This window comes from Physeter macrocephalus, chromosome 10 (genome assembly GCF_002837175.3).
Source record: "Physeter macrocephalus isolate SW-GA chromosome 10, ASM283717v5, whole genome shotgun sequence".
Classification (NCBI taxonomy): domain Eukaryota; kingdom Metazoa; phylum Chordata; class Mammalia; order Artiodactyla; family Physeteridae; genus Physeter; species Physeter macrocephalus.
This window is the reverse complement of record NC_041223.1, coordinates 70,952,858-70,979,214: the sequence shown is the minus strand read 5'-3', so window position 1 is coordinate 70,979,214 and position 26,357 is coordinate 70,952,858. Positions and strand designations below refer to the sequence as shown.

The 26,357-nt window shown below is 42.7% G+C and overlaps 1 long non-coding RNA gene and 1 pseudogene across 1 annotated transcript; one reads left to right on the top strand and one right to left on the bottom strand.

Annotated features, from left to right (window-relative positions):
• Positions 1-981: 981 nt before the first annotated feature.
• On the top strand, positions 982-4,176 carry LOC114487001 (uncharacterized). Its single transcript, XR_003681564.2, has 3 exons — positions 982-1,045; positions 2,075-2,141; positions 3,839-4,176. It is a non-coding gene; the product is annotated as an uncharacterized lncRNA (long non-coding RNA).
• A 21,555-nt stretch (positions 4,177-25,731) lies between these two features.
• Positions 25,732-26,354, bottom strand: LOC129392448 (cytochrome c oxidase subunit 3-like; annotated as a pseudogene).
• Between the last annotated feature and the right edge of the window lie 3 nt (positions 26,355-26,357).

Below are 26,357 nucleotides of genomic sequence, written 5' to 3'. Positions count from 1 at the left end.
TCCGTGTCCCCTGCATCGGCAGGCGGACTCTCAACCACTGCGCCACCAGGCAAGCCCTCTTTCAGCTTTTTTAATAACTTGGATTGAAACCTCTTGCCATGTTTCTGGGTCATTTTTTTTATATATATAGAGAATCTTTTTTTTTTTTTTTTTTGTGGTATGCGGGCCTCCCTCTGTTGTGGCTTCTCCCGGGGCACGGGTTCGTGCCCCGGTCCGGGAAGTTCCCACATGTCGCGGAGCGGCTGGGCCCGTGAGCCGTGGCCACTGGGCCTGCGCGTCCGGAGCCTGTGCTCCGCGACGGGAAAGGCCACAACAGTGAGAGGCCCGCGTACCGCAAAAAAAAAAACCAAAAACCTGAAAGAGTTTAAGAACAGGGATTTTAAATATTCAGATGTAAGTTGTTTATGTTGCAGTGAAGTAAACCTCTGTCGCTTTCTTCATCTTCTCGAACTTTCCCAAATCTTCAGTGAAGTTTAGCACAGAAGAGCCACACATTCAGTATGTGTGTAAACCACAAAGGGGCTGCCTGAGCAGAGAACAGGGACTAGTAGAGGCAAGAAATCAGAGACAGAGGGGCCATGAAGCAGCCCTCTCCAAATTCCTTTCATCCCCACTTGCCACCAGGCCTGGAGGAATTTGCAGAAATATTCAGGAGGTTATTAGGTTTTCCACAGGCCTGGAAAGAGATTTGAGTCTAATTTGTTTATATCTTTAGGGCTAGGGAGATTCCAGATGACAGCTGAGACTCACATGCATGACAAGAGGTTTATGAAGATAAATCAAAATGATAAAGGCAGCTATCTGGGAGAGGCAAGTAAGAAACTTGGTAATTTGTATTTTCTTTTTGGTGCTTTTTCTGCATTTTCAAGATTCCTGCAATAAATTCGTGTTAATTCTGTAATCTGAGAAAAGAGCAATAAATGATCAGTGTCTATTTCTCCTGTGCTCCTATATAGACTCTTCTGTCTCTTGGGTGTGCCTAGTCCCTAAAAAGAAGTAGATGAAACAAACACACAAAAAAACCATGCTACTGATTCATGCAGAGGTATTTCATATAGTTACAGTAATAGAGTCTACATATTGTGTGTGAGGCCTCATTACCTTAGTGTGAGAGCATCCAAAATGTTTTAGTCAATATCATGGGTCTAGGAAGAGAGGGTCTTTAAGATTTTAAGTTAATCCTTGAGCCTTTGATCAGGCAAAGTTGATATTGATCAGGTCAAGGTTTAATCCTGACTTGATTCTTGACTCATGTAATTTTGAGTGTGCAAGTAATTTTCTCTTTTTAACTTGACTCTTCTCAAAGTGACCAATATTTTTTTTTGCAAACAGATAATGCTTACAAAAGACTCTGAGGGCTCTGAATTAAAGATTCTATATAAAAGGAGAGTTATGACACATGACTGTCCAATCCTCTTGATTATAGGGCTTAATTGGTCCCTGGTAACTGATGAGCCCACCTGATGTCAATTTCCCCTTATAAATGGTGGCCTCCTTCTCCCCTGAGTGGTAAGGACGGCTGTCACGTCCTGCCTGCCGGCTGGCGCACACAGTGGGCTGTCACTCTGGGACCTTGCTCCGATATGTAAGATCCCCCTGTGTAATAGAGCATTAATGTCTCTGCCACTGTCTCCAGGGCTCTTTCTTCAGTGTCAAGGCTGGGCAACTACAGGGCTTGCAGGCCTGTGGGGTGCAGCCCTACAGTCTTTAAAAAAAAAAGGAGAGTTATGATTGTGACATATTTCAATGTCATTGCTCAAGCAAGTGACCAACATTCAGACCAAGAACAGAAACAAAATTAAAAACAAGTTTCCTTGCTTCTTTTGAATAACACAGGTGGTAGTAAAGAATGAAACGGATACTCTAAAGCATAAGTGTTTTTTTCCCTATTCATCAGAGGGTTTAATAGAAAAAACAAAGGCACAGTTTAGTATTTTGAAATAGTTTAAATACTCTGGGCTGCAGGGGGATGCAAGATCCATGATGTCATGTCGTGGACGTATCATCTTTGACTTGCTAATTTCCACGCTTGGGCAGAGAGTGGTTGAAAAATGAATACTCTTTGTTTTTTTAGAAATGAAGAGATCCTGAGCAAACGCATGGGAATTTTAAAGTGTCATTATAAAGAGAGAGGAGATTCTGTAAGCCTTTAGATCCATGTCCTTTTTTTTTTTCTTTTTTTTTTTTTTGGCTGTGACACATGGCTTGAGGGATCTTAGCTCCCCAAACAGGGATTGAACCTATGCCCTTGGCAGTGAGAGTGCAGAGTCCTAACCATTGGACCACCAGGGACTTCCCAAGATCCATGTCCTCTTGACTGACAAGTCAAAATGTATTTTCTCTCATCCATGACATCATAGCCTGAACCTGACCATCAAGCTTTGCTTTCTTCTGCTGAGATGGTACTTATTGCCCGGGAGCCGCTTCTGTGTCTGCTCCTGAGTCACTGGGCAAGATTTACTTCTGGGCTCCAACTTATAAACAAACATATCTAAATTTCATATTGATTTTGAGATTTCTTTATTGCTAGTAAGGACTTGAGAATTGTGAGGATATAAATGTTATCACTTATAGTCAACTCTAGAACTGATGAACTAACCAGATGCATGTGACATCCATTTACAGTAATGACAGCAATAAAATTTGTGGGTAAGATGTGAAATTAAAAGGAAAAGTTTGTAACTAGGTGATATATTGTTTTAAAGTTTTTGTATGATTGTTAAAAATCTTGTTTCTCTGGTTTAGATCCTGGCTTAGAAGCTAGCTGTAAAAGACATTAGGGGATGATTGGGGGAAATTTTGAACATGGACTGCATGTTAGGTGATATTAAGGAATTAATCTTAATTTTGTTCAGTGAGATAATCTTATATTCGCTCTGAAGGAAAATGTTCTAACTTTTTAGTGATGTATGCTGAAATATTTGTAGGTAAGATGTCACTATGTGTATAATTTGCTTTAAAAACTTCAACATAAAAAGTAAAGTGAGTTAGAAAAAATTAAAATTTGTTTCCTGCTCTCTGTTTACATTTTTATTCATGATTTTTCTTCTCAAGACATCTCTCCTTCTTGTACTCTTATTTGTTTATAGTTATTATTTTTATTATAAAATTAAGATAACAATATTACAAAAATTGAAAAATTCATAATCCCACCTGCCCATCCCAAATATCATTAGGAGATGAATTTTCTTTCAATTCTTTCCCAAATTATATTGTGTGTTTTACTTTGATCAGAGTGTGTGTACGATTCAGTCTCCTATGTTTTTGCCCTTCACATTGTATCTTGGGTCTTGTTTCTTGGAAATTGTCTTAAATTTCCAAACATATATCCTTTCAGTGCTACTAAAGGACAAGGTATTTTTTAACTTCCCTACAACCCATGCCTGTCCCTACTGTCTGTCTCCTGGCCAGTCAAGCCCAGGTGGCCATTTGCTGAACACACGTGGGTTGCCTCATGGCCAGTGCGGCGCAGCTGGAATGGACACAGAAGTGAGTCATTGCACGAGGAAGGCTGGGCTCCTCCCTCACACCCCACACAGAGCAGAGAGGTCACCTTTAGGTCTCCTGCAAAACGAGGAAAAGTCTATTGTATGTTTGCATGGGGCCAAAGGACGACTCCACAGATGACGCCAGTTAGAAGGGGGAAGACAGAACTTTACAATGGTGAAATCTGGGGTCACCACTCAAACCCTGTGACCAACTTCAGCATCACCAGTTGGGGCACACTAGACATTATGTACCTCTTGATATGGTGCAATAAGTAGTACAGGTCTTTATCTGTGAAGTAGTGCTGCCCAAAGGTTTACATCTCATGAAAACTTCTATATCTGCATTTCAGTTTACAGGAAGTCCAGGGGATTAGAAAAAAAACGTTAAGTGATACCACGAGGAAACAATCGCACAAATCTAGAAGTTTGGACATCGTACAAAACAACTGGCCCAGAGTTCTCAACAAGCCAAAGTCATGTAAAGAAAGAAGGAGGGGGAAAGGGGTCTGTTTCATATTAAAAGAGACTTGAAATCCGTAACAGCAAAAGGCAATGTGTGTTCCTTGTCTGGATCCTGATTTGAATAAACCAGATATAAAAGAAAGTTGGGGGAAAGTCGGGTATTAGACGATAATAGAAATTATTGAAAATTTGTTAGATTTGTTACCTAGGAGAATGTTTTTATTTATTGGAGATTGTATGTTCATTGTACTATTCTTTTTACTTTTCTATATATTTATTAAGTATAGTTGATTTATAATATTGTGTTAGTTTCAGGGGTACAGCATAGTGATTCATTTTTGTTTGTTTGTTTGTTTGCTTTTGGCAAATTATATTCCACTATAGGTTATTACAAAATATTGGGTGTAGTTCCCTGTGTTATAAAATAAATCCTTGTTGCTTATCTATTTCATATATAGTAGTTTGTATCTGTCAATCCCATACTCCTAATTTGCCCCTCCTCCCCTCATCTTTGGCAACCACAATTTTTTCTCTACGTGAGTCTGTTTCTGTTTTGTATATACATTCAATTGTATTATTTTTAGATTCTACACATAAATGATATCATATAGTATTTGTCTACCTTATTTCAGTAAGCATAGTAGTGTCTAGGTCCATCCATGTTGCTGCAAATGGCAATATTTCATTCTTTCTATGGCTGAGTAATATTCCATTATCATATATATATACCACATATTCTTTTTTTTTTTTTTTTTTGCGGTACACGGGTCTCTCACTGCTGTGGCCGCTCCCGTTGCAGAGCGCAGGCTCAGCGGCTATGGCTCACGGGCCCAGCCGCTCCGCGGCACGTGGGATCCTCCCGGACCAGGGCACGAACCCGCATCCCCTGCATTGGCAAGCGGACTCTCAACCACTGCGCCACCAGGAAAGCCCAATACCACATATTCTTAAGCCAGTCATCTGTTGATGTGCACTTGAGCTGCTTCCGTGTCCTGGCTATTGTAACTAATGCTGCTATGAACACTGGGTACATGTATCTTTTCGAATTAGAGTTTTTACCCAGGAGTGGAATTACTGGATCAGATGGTAGTTCTGTTTTTAGCTTTTTAAGGAAACTCCATACTGTTTTCCATAGTGGCTGTATCAATTTACATTCCCACCAACAGTGCATGTGGGTTCCCTTTTCTCCACACCCTCTCCAGCATTTATTGTTTCTAGATTTTTTGATGATGGCCATTCTGACTGGCGTGAGGTGACACCTCATTGTAGTTTTGACTTGCATTTCGCTAATAGTTAGTGATGTTGAGCATCTTTTCGTGTGCCTCTTGGCCATCTGTATGTCTTCTTCGGTGAAATGTCCACTTAGGTCTTCTGCCCATTTTTAAACTGGATTGTTTGTTTTTTTGATATTGAGCTCCATGAGCTGTTTGTATATTTTGGAGATTAATCCTTTGTCTGTTGTTTCAGCGGCACGTGGGATCCTCCCGGACCAGGGCACGAACCCGCATCCCCTGCATTGGCAAGCGGACTCTCAACCACTGCGCCACCAGGAAAGCCCAATACCACATATTCTTAAGCCAGTCATCTGTTGATGTGCACTTGAGCTGCTTCCGTGTCCTGGCTATTGTAACTAATGCTGCTATGAACACTGGGTACATGTATCTTTTCGAATTAGAGTTTTTACCCAGGAGTGGAATTACTGGATCAGATGGTAGTTCTGTTTTTAGCTTTTTAAGGAAACTCCATACTGTTTTCCATAGTGGCTGTACCTTTTCCATGTATTTTAAATATTTCATCATTAAAAAGGTCTTCTGTGAATGGAGTGGAGGCAGGGGAAGGGATATTCTTTCACTAGGAGCAGGATGGGGTGTTTCTATTATTTTCTGTGATAATAAATGAGTTGCTGTTCAAGACATGAGGGATGAGATAATCATATAAAATAAAGTTGCACAAAATTAAACAGACTATATTTTGTGTTGTAGAGTTTAATTTCATTTGCTTCTCTCTGAGATGGGAATAACACAGGCAAACAGTCTTAAAATAGGAAAACCTAATATGAAGCTTCTATTGCACAGGAGGAGAGAGAAGATAACTGTAATACATATTTATTCAGGACCCACCACGTGCCAGGCACCATGCCGAGTGTTGGAGATACTACAAGAAAGGCCAGTGTGGGGCCTCCTTGGTGGCACAGTGGTTAAGAATCCGTCTGCCAATGCAGGCGACACGGGTTCGAGCCCTGGTCCGGGAAGATCCCACATGCTGCGGAGCAACTAAGCCCGTGCGCCACAACTGCTGAGCCTGCGCTCTAGAGCTCGTGTGCCACAACTACTGAAGCCCGTGAGCCTAGAGCCTGTGCTCCACAACAAGAGAAGCCACCGCAGTGAGAAGCCTGCGCACAGCAATGAAGAGTAGCTCCTGCTCGCCGCAACTAGAGAAAGCCCGCGCGCAGCAACGAAGACCCAATGCAGCCAAAAATAAATTAATTAATTAAAAAAAAAAAAAAGAAAAGAAAGGCCAGTGTGGTCCCTGTCACAGTGGAATGCACTCTCTGGAGGGGAAGACACACAAAAACATGCAAACGGACAAACAACATAACAGGAGCAATTCCTCTTGTGGGGGAAACAAACAAGGGCTGCAAAAGAGAACAACAGGGGTGATGGTCAGGAAAGAGGTCTCCTGGAGGCACACTCAGGCTGAGTCCTATGAAAGGATGACTCAGTCAGAGAACGGAAGAGGAGCGTAATCTAGGTGGAGGGACCTGTGTGTGCAAAGGTCCTCATGGAGGAAAGGAATGGAAGAGAACCAGTGTGACGTAGAGGTAGTAAGCAAAGGGCACTGTGGTGAGCTGGAGAAATGGCTTTTAGGCCACGGCAAGGACTTTAGATTTTTTTCGTAAGTGTGATGGGAAGCCATATTCAATAGTATTCATTTATTTAAAAATATCTAATTTTGCAGAAGATTTAAGGGAATTGCTAACACACTAAAAGCTTAGCAACCACATGTTCCATACTCCAGCCACACTCAGTATAACCACTCACTATAACACTTTCAGTTCTTCTAATTGCATGCCTTCTACCTGCCAGTATGGCCAACTGATACTCATTTGGTGCATTAGGAATCTATTGCTGGATAACAACTTACCCCAAAATGTATTGACTTCAACCAATAAAGAATATGTATTATCCCACAGTTTCTGGGTCAGGAGTTCAAGAGTGGCTTAGCTGTCTGATCTGGTTTGGGGGTCTCTCATGCAGTTTCAGTCAAGATGTTGGCTGAAGTCATTGGACATCTTGGTTGGGACTGGAGGAGCCACTGCCAAGATGGCACCCTCACATGCTGTTGTCAGGAGGCCTGGCTTTCCTGCCATGTGGTCCTCTTCATAAGCCTGCATGAGCAGCCTCATGACATGGCAGCTGACTCCTCCCAAGTGAGTGATCCAAGTAAGAGAGTAAGGAGGAAATCACAGTGCTCTCGATATCCTAGTCTTGGAAGCAACACACACTGTCACTTCTGCCTCCTTAAGAGATGAGTCATTAGGTCCAGCCCACACTCAAGGGGAGGGGAATTAAGTCCTACCTCTTGAAACGAGTGGTTTCCAAAAATTTGTGGACATATTTTTTTTTTTTTTTTTTTGTGGTATGCGGGCCTCTCACTGTTGTGGCCTCTCCCGTTGCGGAGCACAGGCTCCCGACGCGCAGGCTCAGCGGCCATGGCTCACGGGCCCAGCCGCTCCGCGGCATGTGGGATCCTCCCAGACCGGGGCGCGAACCCGGTTCCCCTGCATCGGCAGGCGGACGCGCAACCGCTGCGCCACCAGGGAAGCCCCTGTGGACATATTTTAAAACCACCACATTCAGTGACAACTCAAGTGTCATCCTCTGTGTGAAGCCTGCCTTGATTTTCCTGAGCAGAGCTGGTTCCTCTCTTCTCTCAGTTTTCAGAGCATTTCATTTCTGTCTCTTAGAGCTCTAGCCTTGTTTATGGAAATCTGTTTAACAAGTCTATCTTTCTCACTAGCCTGGAAGCTCCGTCAGGCCAAGGGAACATGTCTTCTTGATCATCTGCATCCTCAATCTGCTAATTAATGAAATTTTCAGATCATCACAGGACACTACCATCCACCACTCCTGAGATAGGGTTTTTAAAAGACCCCTTCATACTTGGTGTTTTTCTTGCCTCTCTTTTCTCTTGATTTACTCTTTGTATTATATTTAGACATATCCTCTCTACTAGATGATAGACTCCAAAAATAAGACTTAGTCATCTCTCTTTTTAAATTCCTCATGGCACCACAGGCATTGCTCTGTATTATAATAATAAATGTCTTTTTAAAAGAATTAAACAAGAGAGGGCCCTGTACAGTTAAAATCTCTTTCCAGCTTCTTTGGTAGTTGGAATATCTCCTGACTACCCCAGGTCTATGTAAACTCTAGAAAAGAAAAATGCCTTCAGTTCATAATACACGAAACATTCTGTTGCAGAAGAACTCTGAAGCACAAGTGGTCTTCTATTCTGTTCTGTTCGCTTCCTTATTGTTCGGGAGAATCAAGATCTAACACTGTGAGGCTCTCCTTAGCATTCAGCAGAAAGAATGTGAGATCTTTTTATCTTCTCTCCAAACAGGAAAAGCCATATTCCCTCCCATAGTTACAAAGTATCATACTGTCCTTGGTCTAGTTTATATAGAATGTTATCAATTCAGGTACGAAGTTTTATCTAGATTAAGTTAGAAGCCCAGATGGCCTTGGTTCTGATGATTAGGAATCTTGTGACATCCCGAGAAGTCTTCTGGGGCAGATTTCTTTGTGTTTAGAAGAAATGGTTGGACCAGCTCTGAGCTTGTGACAGGCCCAGGCTGGAGGCAGCGGGAGAAGAGGTGAGCTGAGGATGGAACATGACCTGCCCCTCTGCCCTGCTTCTCCTTGACAGGGAAGTTCTTTCTCATGGTTCCTCATTAAAGAATCAAGATTGCTGCACATTAAAACTAAAGAAAAGTTAATGGAAGAGCCTTCAGCAAAATAGTCAGTGCAGCATATTAAAGGGTCACTTCTTCTCAAAAGGAAAAAGTAAATGCATATCATTTCTTTTCTGTCTCTGACCTGTAAAGACAGAATGGCCTTGATAGGACATAAGTGCCTGCTTTTACGGAACTCTTCTATTTCTCAAAAGATGCTCTCAGATAAGATGAAAGCCCAGAGCATGGTATCTGGCACACAATAGATTCTCAGACAATGGTGACTGCTCTGATGGTTATAATGCTGATGCTGGTTGGGTTCTCTGGAACTGTGACAAGTAAGCTGTCATAAAATTTCTGGACAGTTTCTCCAGCAGGAGGGAAAATAGGTCCTGAAGGAAGAGTCAGAGAATCTGAACTTCACTGGGTGGTATTTATTTGGCTTTGACACATTCACATTTGGCATGTCTCAGTTAAACAACACAGTAAACTTGAAAGAATGAACTAGGCTTTTAAAGATGTTTGAAAGAAGTGCATCCTGGGAAACCTCTCCTCCCCAGGGGAGCATGGCAGGAGGCCTCTTGAGGGAGAAACACCTCCACCCTTCTTAGGGAGGATAGAAGATAGAGGGTGTTTGTTTCACAGATGAGTTGACAGCACAAATTACTGTTTTCTTTGTTAAACCGATTTCTGAAACATGTTACTACCTTGCCTGACTGTTGCCTGAAAGGGTGGAGGGCAGAGAGTAAAACTGCAAATTGCTGGTTAGTTAACCAATATATGAGTTTTGACAAATCCCGAATTCATGCTAAAGTTATATTTAATTTCAAATTTAGTGTGAAATCTGGAAAATCTAAAATCTCAGTGACAAGGAATCAAAGATAAATATGTTTAAAATTCAATGCAGGAAGATTAGGAGTTTAAAAAGAAAATCATTTCAGTTAATACAGTCTCCCCTTTGGTTCTCTTTTCTAAGTCAACAGAAAATGTTTAATCACGTGCCTTTAATTAAAGCTTTGCACCCATGGAGAAGCACAAAGTGGAGTTTGTTTCACTTAGCAAGGGTATCTAATGGTTCCCTTGCTGGAAAATTGATATTTAATAACATACATTTCTAACAGAGACTCCCATTTTGTTTCAAGTTGTGGAAAAACTGAACCTTGCTGAGGGGAAAATAGCCCTAAACATCACTTCCTTTTTATTTTATCTTTTGTCTTTTAGTTTTTATCTCATTCACAATAATTATTATTGGCGTATTAACTTAGCTTGAGCATATTAAACATAATTGTCTGGGTGGGATAAGCACCCTGAGATTTATTTGTGAAGAAGCACAGACTAATTTCACCAACCACCCCCAGACCAACCAGGAGAATTCACATACGCACTGTGTGACTTACCAGATGCTGCACTAGGAAGACAGAGGAGAGAAGAGGACTGTGTCCTGGGAGAAGGCAAGCTGGGATGGCAGCCAGGACCCTCCGTTCTAGCCCAGCCCTGCTGGGAAAAATCAGTATAAACCAGGGCAGGCCATTACCCCCTATGGTCTCCATTTCCTTCTCTAGATCTTGAGTGGGTTGACTAGATGACTCATAAGATGAAGCTAATTTTTAATGTCTTGCACATCTGTACATGGCAAGGTTCCATGATGTCCAGTGTGATGTAGAGCACAGGCGAGTCTGGGAGCAAGTCTAGGGCAAGACAATCTTGGCTCAGAGTGACTCTCAGGTGAGTGAGTCACTGCCCCATTCTTCATCGATTAAATGTGGATGATAATGAGCCCCATGACACAGGACTGTTGTGAGTCCTGAATGTGAAAATGCACCTAAAGCCCTTAGAATAGAGTCTGGTGTAAATGTCAGCTGACATTTGGTTTAAAAAATACTCCCCTTTCCAGATGGGTTCAGTGTTTTCACCTGGTCACCACCCCCAACTGTCTGGAGTGTCCATATGTCCTCTGTGAATATTTCGTGACTTTTATTATCCCGTGGAAGTGTTTGATGGATGTTCTGCATGGCTATTAGAGCTCTAATTTTCAAGCTGTGAAAAAAAAAGTGAAACTTATTAGGGAAAAATGCCTTAAGCTTTAAATACCGCTATTGTTCTTCGGTTTTAATCTCATGTACAGTGACTGCTGTTTAATGCCTCTGCATGGCATTAAATATCAGGATCTGAAGATTAAGTATCAGGATCTCAAGGGCAGTATTAGAAATGCTGCTCCCACAGTTTTTACAAGTCATTAGACCTTGACTAGACCCCAACTCAAAGGCATGTATTCATGCACTCATTCACTCACTCACAAGCTTTTATTGAGCACTTACTATGCGTCAGTCACTGGACCAGAGAAATAATACACAGTTTCTCCTTTAGAAGAGCTGAGAACCTATGAGGAAGATAGATGAACAAATTTATAAATTACCAAGTGGTAAGTACTGTTTCAAGGACATGAACAAAATGCTGTCAGAGCCCAGAGGACCAAGCAACTGATTGTGGCTGGAGGAGTCAGGAAGTGACAACCGGGCAAGGAAAGCCTTTGTGCCTGATTGTGCGTGTGTTTGTCTGTCTGAGTGTTACAGGGAGGGGCAGACCAAAGGCATTGTGAAAGGGGTTGAGGGCCTTTGGGAGGCACAGTCTGCATCTCTGGGAAATAATTAGCTTCTTTTTAAAGTGGTAGGAGAGAGATAGGGAACAAACTCATCTAAAATCCCAGCTTCTTCCAGGGCTGAGAGCATTTATATCAGGTATCCTGATGGCAAGGGGAATAGCACTATGGATACTTAAGTGTTAATCTGGAACTCAAAAGCAGGTGCATAATGATTTTGAGAGTCCCCCCCACCCCCGAAACAACCTGGTATAACCACAAAGGAGCTAAATTTATCCTAAAATGTATGTAGTATGGGATGCATCCACAATTCCCCAAGAGCCTTTTTTTTTGAGGCAGGCTTGTGAGTGAGGAAAGAATATAGATGTTAGAATACAAAAGATAAATGGGAGGATTTTAGAATCTCACAAAATCAGTACAATGAACATTCATATACCTACCACCTAGATTCAACCATCGTTAACAATTTTCCACTTCACCATATTTGAGTCACATATAGGTATGTCTGTGTGTGTGTGTATACATATTTTGGAATCACTTTAAAGAAAATTACCAACATCAAGATATTTTATACTGAAATACTCTGCACACATGCACACGTGTCCCCCAAATAAGGACATTTTCCTACTTACCCGAACATCAGCAGCACATCTAACAGAATAAATTACCTAATTTCTAACACTGAACCAGTATTTATTTTCCCCTGGTTGTCCCCAATGATCTTTTTTTTTTTTTTTTTGGTGGTATGCGGGCCTCCCTCTGCTGCGGCCTCTCCCGTTGCGGAGCACAGGCTCCGGACGCACAGGCTCAGCGGCCATGGCTCACGGGCCCAGCCGCTCCGCGGCATGCGGGATCCTCCCAGACCGGGGCGCGAACCCGGTTCCCCTGCATCGGCAGGCGGACGCGCAACCACTGCGCCACCAGGGAAGCCCCCCCAATGATCTTTTATAGCTCTTTTTTTTTTTAACAAGACAAATATTTGCTTTTAATGGGTGGCATAAGGTTTTTGGATTCCTTGGAGAGACATGGACAAGTCTAATTTCTACTTTAAACTGTATTTTGCACTCTGCCAGATTTCTCTGAAGCCTGAAATATCACTTAGGCTTGTGTAAGTATACATAAATGCTCAAGTGAAATGGAATTAATCTGCCAAGGAAAGCTAAAGAAAAGAAGATCTGGGATTCAGAAAACTGTGACATTCTAAGAACCTCGGCGCTTCAGGCTGAGTCTCTCCAAAAGATTGATCTGCTTTTTCCTAACAGAGAGCCCTTGAGAGATTAAATTGATGGTAGAGCAAAAACGCTAACAGATGATACTCAACTTTTCTTCTTGACACACCACGGTGAACTTGGGTATTTTAGTCAGATGTTAGGAAAATTTTAAAAAGTGAAGCAAGAACATTCAGACTGCGTTTCAAAATCATCTTTTCACACCTCTCCTCATCATCTCACACCACCCGGGATTCAATCAGTGGTGCCACAAGGCCTGCCAGGCTCCGTGCCCCAGACGCAAGATATCCTCCAAGGTGTGCGGTCTGAAGATGCTCTGGCTCCCGGCACGATGAAAAATGTTCATTTCTACCAGGAGAACTGAAGCTACGGTTGGAGGGAGAAGACCTCATTACAGTATAAGAAAAGGATTTGGGACCCAAGTGTGGGCACGGGGGTTGGGGAGAGTGTAGGGTGTGATGAATTGGGAGATTGGGATTGACATAGGTGCACTGCCATGTGTAAAACAGATAGCTAGTGGGAACCTGCTGTATAGCGCAGGGAGCTCAGCTCGGCGCTCTGTGGGGACCTAGATGGGAGGATGGGGGGGTGGGAGGGAGGTCCAAGAGGGAGGAGATATATGTATACATAGAGCTGATTCACTTCGGTGTGCAGCAGAAACTAACACAACATTGTAAAGCAATTATACCCCAATTTAAAAAAAAAAAGAATTTGGGACCAAAGGATATACATTTAAAGTGTTTTAAAATGATCTCCAATTTACAGAAATGTTATAAGTACAGTCCAAAGAATTTTGTTCCAGAACCGTATGAGAGTAATCCCCTAATACTTTATTCTCCTACGTAACCTCAATACAGCCACCAAAATTAGGGAATTAACCCTAATACGTTACTACCATCTAACACCCAGATCCCATACAAGTTTCACCAAATTCCTTTATAGCAGAAAAAGTTCAGTTTGGAATCCCATGTTGCCTTTAGTTGTCATGTCCCTGTAATCTCCAATCTGGAAGGATCCCTCAGTCTCACCTTGACTTTCGTGATCTTAAAAATTTTGAGAACTCTACACCAGTTGTTTTGTAGAATGCCCCTCAGTTTGGTTTTGTCAGATGTTTCCTCATGATTAGATTAATATTACAGGAGTAACGATGTGGTCTTCTCATTGCATCCCATTGGGTGGCACGATTTTGATTTGTCCCATTAGTGATAAGAGTCACTCTGATATTTTGATTAAGGTGTTACCTGCGCAGCTGCTTTGATGTAAAGCTACTCTTTTCCCTTTTGTAACTATTTAGTATTTTGTGAGGAGGCATTTTGTAACGATGTAAAAGTCCCGATCCTAATCAAACTTCTAAATTCATTCATTTATTAATTTATATCCTTAAGGCTTGTGTTTCCATTTTAGTCATCTTATAATCTGTTACTATCATTATTTATTTTGATGCTCAGATTTTCCTGGATTTGTCCAACGGCAGTCCGTTCAAGCTGACTGCTGTATCCTTTTGACAAAGCCCCACCATTCGAGCACTTCCTTCTTTCTGATACAAGTTATATTCCAAATTTACCTGTACTTTCCAGGCTCCAGCCCTGAATCAGCCATTTCTCCAAGGAGCCTTGGTTCCTTTTAGTGGAGAATGGTATTTATAAGCTAGGTGTGCTCCTTGTTACCCGGGATCTGTTCCCAGGCTCTCTCACTGGACAGAACTAACCGATATACATGTGAACTACTTTCCTATTGCTGCTATAACAAATTAGCACACACATAGTAGCTTAAGACAACACAAATTTATTATCTTACAGCTCTGGAGGTCACAAGTCCTAAAATCAAGGTGTCAGCAGAGCTATATTCCTTCTGGAAGCTCTAGAAGAGTATTCATTTCCTTGCCTTTCCAGCTTCTAGAAGAAGCTCCCTGCATTCCTTAGCTTGTGGCCTCTTCTTCGCAAATGTCAAATGGCCAGCAGCACAGCATCTTCAAATCTCTCTCTCCTTCTCTCCTACCTCTGCTTCTGTCATCACATCTCTGACCGACCCTCCTGCCTTCCAATATAATCACAAGGACCGTTGTGATTATATTGGGCCCACCCAGATAACCCAGGATAATCTTCCTGTCTCAGGATGTTTAACTTAATAATATCTGCAAAGTCCCTTTGGCCCTGTAAGGCAACACATTCACAGGTTTGGGGCATTAAGATGTAGACATCTGGGGAGTCCATTATTCTACCCTCCACAGTATGTAGGTGGGTATAAACACATTTATTTCTGGATCTGTATAAATGTATTGGAAACCATGAGTTCACCTGGATACCTTCGATTCCGACCTCACAACTACAGGGTTCATTCCTCTGTTTCAATATTTGCAGCTCTCTTCACCAACAATAAGAAACCTGGCTCCCCTGGTCCCTAATAAGTTACTCATTTGATTTATCGCCTCTGTGTAACCAGTCTCTTATTTCACTTCCGTCCCCTAACCCCTGGAGGAATGTCCTCCTGCTCTGCCTGGACTCTGATATGTTACATTTGGCTGCCCTTCCTCGGGGACGCCCTCCTCACCCGACGTGGACTCTGCCACCCCAAGCCAGCCTGCCCCCCCGGGGGGGGCACCCTCAGCAGCCCCCCATGGGGACACCCTTCTCTCCCTACTGGGGTTCCAACCGTCACCTCTGACCACCTCTTAGGTGCTGTGCTCTGCCCCACCTAATGATTTTAGGAGCAAATCGTTGCAAGGGGGAAGAAGAAAAGTCCAAATGGCATACTTTTAGGAAGTAGAAAGGGCACTGAAACCCTGATCCAAACAAGGGTGGGAAATGTGGAATGCTGTGGAGGGGGAGGGGAGCAGGAATGAGGTAGAAGGACACAAACAACTGGGGACTTGAGGCCTGAGAAATACGGGATGCAGGAATGCGCCTCTGTTCTTGGGCCTCTGCATCTTTGAGGAGTCGACTCCTATTTTTCTGGGCCGAGAAGGCTGCCACCAGCCTGGAGCCGCATCAAACCACTTTTTATTTAAAAAAAAAACAAAACCCACCCTTTGGCTCCTGACGTTTTTTATGCTGATTAAGAGCACTGACTTGGCTACGCGAACAAGAGAGCTGATTGTGGCTCTCTCTCTTGAAGCAGAAGAGGCTTTTGATCAAGTTGAGTGGGAGTTGATGTTTGAGGTACTTTAAAAAATGAAATTGGGAGATAAGCTTATGAACTGAATTTGAACTTCATTCCAAGCTCATTGAACAGAAATGTTTCAGATCCTTTTAATCTGGAAAAAGCCCATTGCAATTGCCCTTTTCATCCCTTGTTTTTCTTTAAGACAAAGTTCCATCTCAAATTGCTTGTCGTTTATCTACCTACTGAGAAGGGCACTTCAAAAATAAACTCGGAAGCTTACAGATGTATGTGTTTCTTTCTTTCTGAGGGGATGGGCACCTTGGCTCAGCTGCCTTCTCTCTTCATCCCCGGCACCCAGAGCAAGGATGCTGTCTGCAGTGAATAGGGAGGACCACTTTCTCGGAGACCATGTGGGGGTCACGCGTGGCTTCATGGGGCTGTGGGTTGGTTGCAGAGAAAGAAAAAGCTTGTGGGTACTAATCTCAGTTTCTCCCCTGGCTTCTCAGTGACTTCAGGCGAGTTGTTTCGTTTCCACATATTTGGTCTGCTCCTTCCACCATATGAAACTAATGATACCCCTCATCCACTTATCTCATAGGGATGTCGTCAGGGTTGATTAATGTACAGGGTGGTCAAACATTGTATACATGCGATGAGCTAAGAAAAGTGAGACCATGAGCCCAGAGACTTCTTCCAGTTAGGGGTGATCTTTGCCTTCAGGAATGAGTGATGTTTATGGTGTTAGTAATTTTTGGCCATTTGTCTGTTTGTCTTATTAGTTCAACTCATGCTATCATTAATTATATACATAATAATACGCTTGGCTCAACACAGATGAAGTCATCCACTTCTGTATTTTTAGTGTACTTCCTATGTACCTGGCACTTTCTGTACTAGAATTAAAAACCTAAGGAAAGGGCTTCCCTGGTGGCGCAGTGGTTGGGAGTCCGCCTGCCGATGCAGGGGACACGGGTTCGCGCCCCGGTCCGGGAGGATCCCACGTGCCGCGGAGCGGCTGGGCCCGTGAGCCATGGCCGCTGAGCCTGCGCGTCCGGAGCCTGCGCTCCGCAACGGGAGAGGCCACAGCAGTGAGAGGCCCGCGTACCGCAAAAAACAAAACAAAACAAAAAACCTAAGGAAAAACCAAATCATGGGAAGGTCAAAAAATGTGAAATATTTATGAGCAAATTCATGTTTATGTTTCTACTGTTCCCTCTGAAGATTTATTTGTTTGAACAGAGGCTCTTTTTTTTTTATCATAAAACTTATCTGAGGGAAGCTGAGCTTCAGTTTCCTGAGTATTTGTGAAACACACAGCTTAGTGTTTTAAAAGGAAAGACTCCCCATTAGCCAATTTCTCAGAGAACTGACAATCCCCCTAAAGACATGGTGTTCCACGTAATTTCCACATAGCTGTTCCCTGCTAAAAAGGGCATTAACCCAAATTAGGCCTGCCCCTTTGCAGTGCCAAACAGGTAGTAAAATTGAATACCATCAGTATATCCTCAACATAGGGAAGTTAAGCCAGACTGAACATGCACTGAAAACTAAACGAAAAATGATTATCTCATCCTCCTGAAAAATCCGCACCGTGCACATGTGGAAAGAACTGCCTCCCTCCCGCCTCCGCACGCAGATGGCCGCCGCCTTCAATGACATGACCTTTGAACAGGCAGCAGCAGGAAAGCCTGTGCTTTTCTATCCGCCAGAGCTGACATCTAAGTTCCAAATGCCAAGGGAAAACTAAAAAAAAACACAAAATAATACAACACAGGGTGGGATAGAAGGGTTTGGCAACTTTGTTTCCAGTTGCTGTCTTTGGCTCTGAGTAGGGCTTCTGGCTGGCCACTGTTGGAAAACTTTTGGACTATTTTTGACAGACCGAACAGGCCACATGAAATGTCTATTATTACTTCAGTCTTGGCTGGCTCTAGCACACAGCACCGGCTGCCTTCTGTCCCTCGCCCTGCAGCCTCTGATTACTGGGCTTAGCTCCCACACACGGAGACCTCCCCCAGAGCCTGTCTCAGCATCATTACCTCTTAGGGATGAGACCACCCCCAGTTAAGGTCTTCTCGACACTGTAGCTGCTGATGTTTCTGGAGGAGAATGAAGCCCAGCCTGATTTTTCTTCTCTAAAACTGTCCTAACTGTGTCAAAATCTAAGGTACCAACAAGCCCTTAAATCGGAAGCTGGATAAAATTCTCCAGGATTGCAACGTTTAAGATGCACGTGTACTTCTAACATGTATTTGAGAACCTGGGACATTGTTATCAGTTCTCTAAGCAACTCCCACATGGAGAGCTTGGTTTTGCTCCCCAAATCCTATTTTCTCCTTCTTGGTTAAGGAGGAAGGATGAAGCAGTTTAAAGGACCTCCATGTGATTGAAAAAGAATCCATGAAACTTCAAGTGTTTAAAAGTAATAACTTTCCTGTCTTTACATGTGTAACCTCAGCTCTGAAAAAAAGCCCAGAGGCCTGTGGTCTGACCTGTTGATGTTGACATTCCCTGGCCTCCTACACAAGAGGAAAGACATATCCATTTCTCTGGACTTTGGACCATTTGAAGACCATTCTGTGGTGTGTCAAAAGGCTGGGATTGACCGCTTTCTATTTTGATTAGGAATCCTGAGCTTTAGGAAAATGGAATTTTAGCCAAGGCGGGCGGCTTTGCTTTTGTAATGGATTTTTGTTTCTTCGAGCTCAAGTCCCATTACCTTGGGAACCATTAAAAATGGAAGAATGATGACGAGACAGGGAACATCTTTATACAGATTGGTTGGTAGAAAAATTGAGCCAAGAAGGAGCCAGGGAGGTGGTAGTGGTCTGACTTTGCCACTGATCCACTTGTGCAGTGAGCTGAGCCCACTCTTCATTGCTTCACAACTCAGTTTCTTTCCCTGTAAAGTCAGGATGCTGAACTTTGTGGCACTGGCAGAGAGGCAGGAGGGTTGAGACCACGGGCTCTGGAGGCAGATGCCCTGTCTGAGTTCTAACTCCATCACTTCTAAGTGTGTGACTTTGGACAAGTTACTTGACACACCTCTGTGCCTCAGTTTCCTCACCTATAAAATGGGGATAAATATAGTACTCACTTCTTAGCACTGTTGTGAGGAATACATGTCACGATACAGGTAAAATACCTGCCCAATCAGCAGGCATTTTTAATTTTTTTTATTGAGGTGTAGTTGTTTTACAATGTTGTGTTAATTTCTACTGTATAGTGAAGTGGAGTTCCCTGTGCTATACAGCAGGTTCTTATTAGTTATCTATTTTATATATATTAGTGTATATATGTCAATCCCAATCTCCCAATTCATCCCCCCTGACGTTCCCCCCTTGGTGTCCATACGTTTGTTCTCTACATCTGTGTCTCTGTTTCTGCCTTGCAAACCCGTTCATCTGTACCATTTTTCTAGATTCCACATATATGCGTTAAGATACGATATTTGTTTTTCTCTTTCTGACTTACTTCACTCTGTATGACAGTCTCTAGGTCCATCCACATCTCTACAAATAACCCAATTTCATTCCTTTTTATGGCTGAGTAATATTCCATTGTATATATGTACCACATCTTCTTTATCCATTCATCTGTCGATGGGCGTTTAGGTTGCTTCCATGACCTGGCTATTGTAAATAGTGCTGTAATGAACACTGGGGTGCATGTGTCTTTTTGACTTATGGTTTTCTCTGGGTATATGCCCAGTAGTGGGATTGCTGGGTCTTATGGTAATTCTTTTTTTAGTTTTTTAAGGAACCTCCATACTGTTCTCCACAGTGGCTGTATCCATTTACATTCCCACCAACAGTGCAAGAGGGTTCCCTTTTCTCCACACCTTCTCCAGCATTTGTTGTTGGTAGATTTTCTGATGATGCCCATTCTAACCAGTGTGAGGTGATACCTGATTGTAGTTTTGATTTGCATTTCTGTAATAATTAGTGATGCTGAGCAGCTTTTCATATGCCTCTTGGCCATCTGTTGTCTTCATTGGAGAAATGTCTATTTAGGTCTTCTGCCCATTTTTGTATTGGGTTGTTTGTTTTTTTGATATTGAGCTACATGACCTGTTTATATATTTTGAAGATCAATCCTTTGTCCATTCATTCGTTTGCAAATATTTTCTCCCATTCTGAGGGTTGTCTTTTCGTCTTGTTTATAGTTTCCTTTGCTGTGCAAAAACTTTTAAGTTTCATTAGGTCCCATTCGTTTATTTTTGTTTTTATTTCTATTACTCTAGGAGGTGGGTCAAAAAAGATCTTGCTGTGATTTATGTCAAAGAGTGTTTTCCTCTAAGAGTTTTATGGTGTCTGGCCTTACATTTAGGTCTTTAATCCATTTTGAGTTTATTTTTGTGTATGGTGTTAGGAAGTGTTCTACTTTCGTTCTTTTACAGGTAGCTGTCCAGTTTTCCCAGCACCTCTTACTGAAGAGACTGTCTTTTCTCCATTGTATATCCTTGCCTCCTTTGTCATAGATTAGTTGAACATAGGTGCGTGGGTTTATCTCTGGGCTTTCTATCCTGTTCCATTGATCTATATTTCTGTTTTTGTGCCAGTACCATATTGTCTTGATTACTGTAGCTTTGTAGTATAGTGTCAAGTCAGGGAGTCTGATTCCTCCAGCTCCTTTTTTTTCCGTCAAGATTGCTTTGGCTATTCCGGGTCTTAGTGTGGTCTTACTTATCTGGAGCTAGTATTGGTACTACTATTATAACCTAACCAGAGATACTGAGGTCCAAAGGAATAGAGAAATAAGGACAAATAGCAGGTTACCTTGAGTCTACTTTTTTTTTTTTTTTAAACCCAGCCATTTTATAGACAAGCCAAGATGTCAAGAACTTTTGCAAATGTGGACTCACTGGAACTCTTCCACAACTGCCTCCCCATGATGTCAGCAAACATTTAAGGAAAAGCAGAGTGATGCAAGGTCAAGGAGCAGAGTGGGAGGTCCCTGTTTTTGTCACCACATCCGGGGTTAGGCCGAGGCATTTGAAGGATCTCTAGCAACATCTTCATAACAATTCATTTAGGTGGCATTTGAATTTTACAAACATTAATTAGTTTCTTGGGTGGTGTGTACTATGTCACTCCCTAAGCTGGGTTAATTGAGTTACAAATAAACGAATGCTTTGAGATGATGCAGCCTGAAGGGTCCACCTACAGAGAAGAGAAAACCCAGAGCCACAAGGGAAACCTGGGTCCCATTTGGGTCTTGTCTTTCCTGAGCTGGCCCTTCTCCTTCTATTCAGGCTTACTTTCTACTTTTCCCTTCACTATCTTCAGCTCTGCTTCCCATGGTCCCATGGCCATGATGTACTCAGGCTTTCATCACGTCGGCCCTCTCGGAAAGCTTCTCTTTCTTACCTTCTTATCCATATTTTGCTTATTGTTTAAGACCCAAAGTGGAAGCTTTCCTTTCCGTACATCTCTCCTTTACTCTGCTGCTCTCCTGATTTTTCTCAGCATCTAGGAGAATTATACAGGCAAAAACAAGGCTTCCATTTCTTTGCAATTGCCATAGCACCCCTCCTCACACATTTATTGAATGCTTATGATGTGGCACATCTGTGCTAGCAGCCAAATGTTCCAAGTGGATATTATTCCAGTTTCACAGATTTTTTTTTAAACAATGAGACTTTAAGATATTAAGTTATTCCCTCAAGGCCCCAAGTTAGTAAGTGACAAGGATGGAATTTAAATTTGAGTCTGTCCTTTTTTCATCTTTCTGTAGAGAATCTTGTGTGCTGAATGTGAACAAGTCAAGGTGAGTAGGTGGGAAGAATGGGAAGGGTTTCTTAGAAGATCTGGAGATGAACTTGACTGAGGAATTAGAATTGGTTACAGATTTAGTGCATGGCTGGGCAGGGGTAGAGTGGGCAGAGTGTGCAGGGCTGAGGACACGAGTGAAGGAGAGGCCAAAGGGAATGTTTGTGGAAGACCAGAGGGAAACTGGACCTCAGAGTTGGGCAAGGGCCACTGCTCACTGATCTCCTGTCTTTTTTTTTTGGCCACGCTGTGTGGCGTGCAGGACCTTAGCTCCCCGACCAGAGATCAAACCCATGCCCTCTGCAGTGGAAGCGTGGAGTCTTAACCACTGGACTGCCAGGGAAATCCCATGATCTCTTGTCTTGTGGGGAGACTTGCCTAGGCTTGGCCTGAGCACAGGCCAGAGGCCTAGTGTCAGGTTGAAAGTATCTCCAAACAGCAAAGAGAGAGATTTTAAGGCCAAACGTAAGCTTTGCCCTTAGGAGGGAAGAAAGCCAAATTGGGCTGCTCCTTCAGTCCCTGAGCCCAAGCACTGAGAGTGGAGCCAGGATTGGGAGACCAAGCTGAGTTTCAGAAATGAGGTGGACACTAGGATGGAGTGGAGGGTCAAGGAGAAGTGAGGGGCCAGAGCCTGGGTCCAAGCCCATCTGATGAATAGAGCTGGTGGCCTGGGGCTTGTCTGCAACAACTGCAAGAAGCAAGATTGTAAATCAGCTATACTCTAACATAAAATAAAAATTAAATTAAGAAAACGAAAAATGAAAAATAAGGAAAGTTAAAAAAAAAGAAGCAAGAGTAGGACTGTGTGGCTTACAGGCACAGGATCTGGAAAAAGAAGACACTGAGGGTCTTAGATGACCATATTAAGGGGCAGAGTCTTTAAAAAGATCTCTCAACCCTCTGACCTGAGTAAGTTGTCAGGGGTGGGGGTGGAGGTAAGGAGCAGGAGTGATGGAGGCAGAAGCAGTCAGGGCATCTGCAGGGTTAATTGTTTGGGAACAGCAGAAGCAGGGTAGGATGTCCTATATCCCCCACGAATCTGCTACTATGGCCTGAAATGCATCTAGGAGGAGGTACACTGGCTTGTCTGGAGGTCTCATGTTGTCTGTGGGAGGGCTTCGGCATGGAAGTTGAGGGACGTTTGGGGGATTTCTAATTCCCTTCCTTCCACAAATATTCATCTGTGCATTCATTGACTACTTATCTGTTGAGCACATCACATTGTACGAGGTACCACTCTTGGCACTGGGAACAGTGGGACCCAAGGCATCAACGTCCCTGTCTGCATGGAGATTTATTATAGTGGAGGAGATAGACATGGGACCAATAAACACACAAGTTAAGGCATAAATTTGGAAAGTGAGTGCTCTGAGAGAGGTAATAAAAGGGTCTGATAGTCAGGATGAGGGAAGAGGCCTCTCAAGGAAGTGATATTTAAGCTGAGATCTGATGGATGAGGAGGAGTTAATCAAGCAAAGCATGAGGAAAGAGCATTTCAGGCTAACAGAATAATATGTGCAAAATCTTTGAGGTAGGAAAGAACTTGGAGTTTCAAGAGAAATCAAGGTCAAAATGTTGTTCAAATTCAGAGAGCAAAGTAGGGGCTGCAGAAGTAGGCAGGGGCTTCAGAGCTTAGGTTGGGGATCTCAGGTTTTATCTTCTATTCAAAGGGAAGCCATTAGAGAGAGTTAAATAGGGGAATGACATCATCAATGGATGTTCTAGCTCGGACTGCTGTGTGGAGAATGGATTGGAGAGGTGAAAACGGGAAGACCAATTCAGAGGCTATTGCAGAAGTCCAAGCAAGATACGACCACATCCAGAAAGAGAAGGGGAAGGGAGAATGAAGAGATGGCAGTAGATGTGGGGTATACACTATTTTCAAGGAAGAATCTGCAGAACTTCATGATATACTATAATCTCTGAAAGTGAAACAACTCTCCAAAATTACATGGAACATGGAGGCTCTATAGCTGTAAATTTTGCTTTGATGCCAAAGTTTCAATGAAGATGCTCAAGATGCATTCTTTCCAACGTTTACCAAGAAGGAAAACAAATGATGTATCTTCTCTTGATGATCCCAGCAAGTTGGTGCATTAGGTTATGAGTAGTTAAATCTGGAGAGTTGTGTGCTCTACTAATGTTCTTTTAGTTTTGGTCATTAATCTCTTGTCTGCTCCAGTTATATTTGTTTGTATAAGACTGCAAGCTGGATGAATTTCACTAGATATATGTCTCCTTGGTGAGAGGGTCACAGAAGGACGGTGGGGATGTTATGTGATCTGATATTAAGACAAGACACACAGCACAGGTCAGACAGGGGCTGTACTTCTCCAGGATTGCCTGATGTTGCATGAATCTGCTTGTGTTTTCAGAAGAGCATCTCCTTAGAAAAAAACTCTTCCTATCTGGCCAAGTAGCTTGTTGGTATCTATTTGAAAATTTAGCTAATAATAACTTAATAATACAAATAGAGAGGTGGTCATAGATTTCAGAGGGTCTAAAAGTGAGGATATAAAAGAGAGATCTATAACGAATTTCAACTTGTTAAATTGCCACAGAAAAGTCTCACGGGTGAAGTCGCTGGTATAAGCGTGTTGTGTTGAGGCTGTATTTTTGAGAACGTAGGAAAAGTACAAAGCAACCACAACAAAAATACCTTTTTTTCCCCTTTCAAGTCATGTCTTCCCTACCTGCCTACAATCCTGGAAAGTATTTCAATGGGAAGAGCCAAGGGCAGCCCTACCCTCTCTTTCTCCTTCCGACGTCTTCCTCTTTTACTTGCTCAAAGAATCAGTGTCTTCAAAAGAAAGGCAGTGCTAGGAGAACAGGTCTGTGGGAGTCTCTCTGTACATGTGACATGTGATAACATTGTTCTTCATTCAGAGTGTTGGGATGACAGCAGAGGGCAAATGAGAGGAATTCTTAAACACTAAGAAAGAGAAATATATTTGCCTTGTCCTTTTGAGACTGGAGTCAAGGAACTGGACTCCAGCCGTTCTGTTTGGTTGCCTCAGCGGGTAATAACAATAAGGGTTGGGACTAGCGTAGCTTCAAATATGATATAGAATAAGATTAGTTCTGTAGCGGTGAATGTTATGATGAGGAATGTTTGTAGTATAATTAGTATTGTGATATAGAGTTTTTTTCGGGTAAGTGGTTCTTTGAGAAGGTGTGATTGGCTTGCTATTAGTATTAGGGGGAGGAGTCATATGGTTAGAATTAGGAGTGGTGTGGAAAGGGAGTCGGAGAAGAATGTTAGAGAGTAGTTAAGATTGTTGTCGTTGGGTTGGGTAAGGAGGAGTAGGCTAGTAAAACTGATTAATAGGCTGTGGGCTGTAGAGTTGATTTAGATTATATTGTTTTTTGATAGTCAGGTTAGTGGTATTAGTATAATAGTGGGGATGATAAATTTTAGCATTGGAGGAGGTTGAGGCTTTGAACGTAGTCGGTGCCATACGTGTTGGAAATCATAACTAGCAAGGCCAGTCCAATGGCTGCTTCGCAGGCTGCGAAGACTAGGAGGTTGATTGGGACTATGCTGGCTAGGGTGAAGTGTAAATTTAGGGCTGTAAGGGTTGTAAAAATAAATAGTGACAGTGTTATGCCCTCTAGGCAGAGTAGTGCGGATATTAGGTGGGATCGATATATTAGTAGGCCTACGAGGGATATGGAGAAAGCTATTATGATGTTTATGTGGATTAGGGACACTTGATACTTGTGAGTTTGATCACAGTCCAGTGAGTCAAAATCACTTGTTTTGTTTTAAACTAAGTACCATATTCGGCTCACTCTAAGCCTTCTTGGGTTTATTCGTAGGCTAGGCTGGCTGCTAACAAGGAGATTAGGAATAGGGCTATGGTAAGTATTGTTTTTAGGTTGCTTGTTTGGATTGCCCAGGGAAGAGGAAGTAGGAGGGCGATCTCTAGGTCGAAGAGAAGGAAGGTGATTGCAACTAGGAAAAATTTTATGGAAAAGGGTAGACGGGAAGATTGTATGGGGTCAAAGCCGCATTCATAGGGGCTTGTTTTTTCAGCGTATGTATTTAGTTGGGGGAGTCAGAAGGCGATAAGTATTAATAGCAGGGCTAGTGTTGTGTTTGTCAGGAGTGTCAGTAGAAGGTTTATTGTTCTTCGAAACCGAAGTGGTGATTTGATGTGAAGTGGAATTTTATTTGGCTCAGAAAGCAGACAATAAGGAAAGTAGATCCAATGATAACGTGCAGTCCGTGAAAGCCTGTGGCTACAAAGAAGGTGGATCCATAAACCCCGTCTGAGATTGTAAAGGGGGCTTCGTAATATTCTGATGCTTGTAGTAGGGTAAAGGCCAAGTGCAATTGTGATGAAAAGAGCTTGAAGTATGTGTTTGTGATCTCCTTGTATGAGACTGTGGTGGGCTCAGGTGATGGATACGCCAGAGGACGGAGGTGTTGAGGAGTAGAACTTCGAAGGGGTTTAGGGGGTGGATGCCTGTTGGTGGTCAGCATCCGCCTAGCTAGGGGGTAGGAGCGAGGCTTGAATGGTAAAAGGCTCAGAAAAACCCTGTGAAAAAGAGGATTTCTGATAAGATAAATAGGACTATTCCATATCGGAGTCCTTTTTGGACGGTTGGTGTATGATGACCTTGGAAAGTGCTTTCTCGGATAATGTCTCGTCATCATTGATATATTGTCAGGATGTTTGTTAGAAGGCTTAAAGTTAGTAAGATGGTTGAGTTGAAATGGAATCACATGATTAGGCCCGATGTTAT